This window comes from Prionailurus viverrinus, chromosome C2 (genome assembly GCF_022837055.1).
Source record: "Prionailurus viverrinus isolate Anna chromosome C2, UM_Priviv_1.0, whole genome shotgun sequence".
Classification (NCBI taxonomy): domain Eukaryota; kingdom Metazoa; phylum Chordata; class Mammalia; order Carnivora; family Felidae; genus Prionailurus; species Prionailurus viverrinus.
This window is the reverse complement of record NC_062569.1, coordinates 61847132-61852134: the sequence shown is the minus strand read 5'-3', so window position 1 is coordinate 61852134 and position 5003 is coordinate 61847132. Positions and strand designations below refer to the sequence as shown.

The 5003-nt window shown below is 35.6% G+C and overlaps 1 pseudogene; it reads right to left on the bottom strand.

The window, feature by feature from the left end:
• Nucleotides 1–1193: 1193 nt before the first annotated feature.
• LOC125175651 (ATP synthase subunit g, mitochondrial-like) lies at nucleotides 1194–1504 on the bottom strand (annotated as a pseudogene).
• Nucleotides 1505–5003: the final 3499 nt, after the last annotated feature.

Below are 5003 nucleotides of genomic sequence, written 5' to 3'. Positions count from 1 at the left end.
AAATAATCAAATTCGCTGAAGCAGAGAGTAGAATAGTGGTTGGTTGCCAGGAAGAGAAGGGGATACAAAATGAGATGTTGGTCAAAGAGCACAGTTTCAGTTCTATAAGACAAGTCATTTCTAGAGATCCAATGCACAGCATGATGAATGATAGTTAACAATACTGTATTATACAGTTATTCACTTACTTGTTAAATGTTTATTGAATGTCTTCTTTATGCTGGGGCCAAAGGATCCAGAGATCAAACCCATTATTATTATTTTTCAAAATAAACTTTCATTCCCATGCTAAATAAGCTTACTGGCTAGTATGGGAGATATAATTCAACAAGTTGCTATAAATTAACTAAAGACAAGGTTGAAACTCATGCTCACTGAAACATAAGCTTTCTGGCTCCAAAGTAGTTTCAGTCTTCTCCACTCTAAGCTGCCTACTAAGAAATTATTGCCTCATTAAAATATTCATCTAAATCACCCTCCACCTCCCCATCTAAACTGCCATGTCATTTTAACATGGTTGGAAGTCATTACTCAGATGATGCAACATATATCTACCCAATCACTGAACAGTCACCTTTTACAATTATGATAGTTGATGTGCTTATGACCCCATCAAACATTCTCTTATTCTTCCCTCATTTGATTTTCAACCATAAAAGAAAAAAACTCATTATGCAAAAACATTTCCTAACCCTCAGAATATTGATTTGAAGGCGAGATTTCCAACACATCACACAACATGGAGGTTTTAGTTAAAGCACTTACTTAAAATATCCATATATCTTCTCAAGCTTTATTTTCTGGCATAGAGCAAAAGTGGCTCTGAAGTCAGAATGGGTTCAAATTCTGGCTCACTACTACTATTTATAATAATAATTATTATTATAATTATTGTTATATATAATTATGTAATAATAATTATATAATAATGCATAGTTATATTATTATTTTGTAATTCTATAATAATAATAGTTATTATTATTATTGTATTCAAATACCAGTCTGATCACACATGGTCCAAGAAAACTCAAATAATAAGCCAAATATAAACACAGGTTAAAGACAGCTCTTCAAACATCATGGGCAATGATGCCATGTTTATTATATTCCTTATCTTATTGTTTCAAATGCCAGTCTGATCACACATGGTCCAAGAACACTCAAATAATAAACCAAATGTTAAAGACTGATTTTCAAACATTATAGCCAATGATGCCATGCTTGTCTATGATCTTGCCAACATAAAATCACATCCATACCTCAGTAGCCGCCAAACCATTCAACAGAGCTTCCTTAACTATGAGCTGTTTGAAGCTATGATTTTGAACACTCTCAACTATTTATTTCACGCTCTGAATAGCTTTAGGGGTCTTAACAGGGGTTGGAGGAACTAGCTCAACCTTGGCATTGGGCCAAAATGTGGCCAATCAGGGCTCCAAGTAAGTTATATCAGCGTTTACCAGCGCTGGGCCTTCCCTGTGAGGTTACGGACAAACTGGGCCATGGTTCCAAGATGCATAAAGGGCTCACAACTTATTAGCTGTGCGACTGTTCCCAATAGTGTTGCTATGTATCAAATCAGTTCGACATTTGGTAGCTTAAAAGTAATTATTGTGTTGTCTCACAGTTCCAGTGGAATTTGGGATAGCCATGGCTAGGAAGTACTGGCTCTAAATCTCTTATGAGCTACAGTCAGTGTGAATGGAGCCAGAAAAGCAAAGAGGGACTGGAGCTGTGGGGAGCTGGTCAGGCACCTCTCTCTCTTCTCCAGATGGCCTTTCATTAGAGCAATTTTGAGCCTCCTCAAAACATGATGGCCTCAGGGCTGTGGACTGACAACATGGCAGCTCAAGGCTCCAGTACAAGTGTTCTAGTGATCCAGGTGGATGCTGTGTCTTCTTTCCTGACCAAGCCTTGAAGTCACTCAGTGCCACTTCTGCCACATTCTGATCGTTTTATGCAAGTTCCAAATCCAACCAGATTCAAGCAAAGGAATTTGACTTCCCTTCTTAATGTGGGAGTGGCAAGATTTAAGAAAAACAAATTTAAAGAGAGATATTGCTATGGCCATCTTTAGAAAATAAAATCTGCCACAGTGACTTTGGACAAGTCAGCTAACTTTTCTGTGCCTCGGTTTCCTTACCTTTAAAATGGTTATAATATATGGCACTTCGATGGGTTCTGGAGATTTAAAGGAGCTAATACATTTTAAGTGCTTAGAACAGTGCCCAGCACGGAGAATGTCATTCCTTAAATTTAATTTTGTAAATTTAATTTAATTTAATTTAATTTAATTTAATTTAATTTAAATTTTATTAGTATCCTTCAAGTCTCAGCACAAATATCACCTATTCTGCATAGCCTTTCCTATTAGCCTCAAAGATTTTTCATTCTCCCTTCCAGCTTAGCATGGTACCTCTTTCCTAATCCATCTTTTCAGATTCATTGTAATCATATGTTCATAGCCCTAGATCCTCCAATGTACCGTGAACTTCTCAGGAGAGGGAAACAAAATGGCTGCTCAGTAGCACAGATTTGTTTTTTAGAGAATGACTCAGTCCAAAGTACAGGTACAAATGAAATGAAAATGAAAATGTAGATGAAGGTAGAAGATGAAAACAAGCTAGGATAATACAAAATAAAGAAGGTAGGATATAGCAGGTAATGAATATCTGACTTCCACTTAGGTTTACTCTTCTGTGAAACTTCTAAAGGTTACAATTGCGTTAAGAGGGGGTTGAAAGAGATGATAGGATTTCCTATGACAAAACAGAGCAACAAGTTGAAAGCTCTGGCCTCCAATTAACATCTAGAAAGTAGATTAAATCTGTTGTAATAGACTGCTAAAATTTAACCAGCTTTCCTACCACTATCATTTAGCATTTAAAGTGTTCATAATTAGAAACACTGAAAGACAACTGCATTTGAGAATGAACAAAAGCTCTAAACTTGTGAATGATGTGAATCTATTCTTTTTACCAGAGAAAGCAATATTAATGGCAATCAAACACAACAAAAAATATCTGTCCCCAGGTATCATACAGAAATCCACAGAATCTTTACTAACAAGCAAGACTGACAGGTACTTTCACCAACAGAAAGGTACCTGTATATCACAGGAGAGTCCTTTAAGATCGTAAGTGAGACTTAGTCTCTTACATCAAGAGTAATCATTTAAATTCAATAAAAAAAAAATCATAGTACATTAAAATTTCAAAAAGCCATTTGTGAATAATATGCCTCTAGAATTTATTATTATTATTATTATTATTATTATTATTATTATTATTTTGCTCCAGAGTCTAGAGATATTTAAAAATGAATTTTTTAGTTGAACTCTAGGAATGTCAGATCTCAGAAACAACAGACCAAGAAATTCTAATTAGCTGTGATGAACGTTGATTATAGAGCACGGATATAACAATGATTACAGTAGAAAAAAAAAAGAGGTGATGCATCAGTCCCACGTATCAAGTATGGTTGTGTAATTAGAGAAATTTAATCACAGCAGGCATATGTGATGTATTTGTATTTGTGCCACTTTGTGGATTCACAGGCAGAACTTCCTCAGAAAATACAAAAGGAATAAAAGCATTCCTATTTTATAAGCTTTACCTCTAAACCATTTACTTCATGAAGGTCTTTTTTTTTGTTCTTTTTTTCTATTTCTTCCCCATACACCCCACCGAAAAACCATTTCTTTTTCAGCAAAATACTCCATACTATTACCTTATTCAGTTGTTCTCTTCTGAATGTCTCCAGCTCATTAGGATTAACAGAAGATATGCATATGTTCATAAGGAAAAATAGGCCCTGTTTATCTGAAACACTTAGTTTTAAAGATATGGTGCCTCAACTGAGTTTCAGAAGGAAACAGAATTGACCCACTGAGTCTAAAGATGAAGCCATGAGCAGTACTCTCAGGTTCTGCGACATCAGCCAGAGCTTTGCTGGCTCATGAATAAGTTCCAACATATAAGAAATCACTTGGCCAGGTGAACTATCACAGAAGATTCAGTGACCTGTTAGAAGGTCACAAGGTTTATCTTGAACAAGAGTCTGTCTTGCAGCTTGTTGCTTTTTGATTTCCTGATTAAGTGATGGATGAGAAGAAGAGGTCACCTAGGCAGTACAGAACCAAAACCAAAGCAAGACAAACACAAAAATGCTGTTCTTGCAATATATTTGTAAAAGGTATTTGAATGATCACTGGTGAAGTTGGATTAAACTGTATAGTTTAACATTATGACAGTGTATCTGTGTTTGCCCTGAAAACACAGTACAGCAGTAAGTACAGTAAGTACAGCAGTAAGTAAGTACAGCAGTCTCCCCTTATCGGTGGGGGATATGTTGCATGACTCCCAGTGGATGCCTGGAACCATGAATAGTACCAAACCCTACACTATGTATACTATGTTTTTTCCCTCTGCATACATACCTATGATAAAGTTTAATTTATAAATTTGGCACAGTAAGATAATAACAATAATAACTGATAATAAAGTAGAATAATTATAACTATATGCTATAATAAAAGTTATGTGAATGTTGCCTTTCTCTCACTCTTTCTCTCTCTCTTTCTCAAAATATCTTATTGTGCTGTACTCACCCTTCTCCTGATAATGTGAGACGATAAGACTCCTACATGATGAGATGGAGTGAGGTGAATGACATAGGCATTGTGATGTAATGTTAGGTTACTCTTGAACTTCTGATACTATGTCAGAAAAAGGATCACCTGCTTCCCAACCATAGTTGACTGTGGGTAACTGAAACCAAGGGAGGCAAAACTGTGGATAAGGGGGACCACTTTATAACAAAATAGAGAAATAGAATGAATCGTTAGAAGTTCACACACACACACACACACACACACACACACACTTTGTGTAGTTTCTCTAACATTTGTATATAATTTTTCCAGACTCAACCTAATACAATGCAAATATATTCACCCATATTATAACCTTGTTTAAAATATTCAGAAGTTCATCATCATGCAT